This window comes from Morone saxatilis, unplaced genomic scaffold (genome assembly GCF_004916995.1).
Source record: "Morone saxatilis isolate NCDOM2014 unplaced genomic scaffold, NCSU_SB_2.0 Contig7, whole genome shotgun sequence".
NCBI lineage: Eukaryota > Metazoa > Chordata > Actinopteri > Moronidae > Morone > Morone saxatilis.
In genome coordinates, this window is record NW_023340246.1 from 5,428,877 (window position 1) to 5,429,147 (window position 271).

The window sequence follows — 271 nt, forward strand, 5'->3', positions numbered from 1 at the left end:
ATGTCTTGTTCAAGGGTATCTGTGTGGTAGCTGCAGAGACAGGAGAGAATGTGTTCAGTGATTTTTCCAAACAGTCAAAGCCTCCACTTTATCTTCATAAGTCCACTTCTCAAAAGTTTTGTCTGCTTTGTGCAGCTCAAGGAGTTTCCTTGCACTGATCCAAGGACGTCAATACTATGTTTACGGCCCTGGATGGCCACCCCCTGGACATTGGTGGTTTCAGTCACTCACTGGTTTATGAAAGTTGTTAGAAGAATATTAAAAATACAAG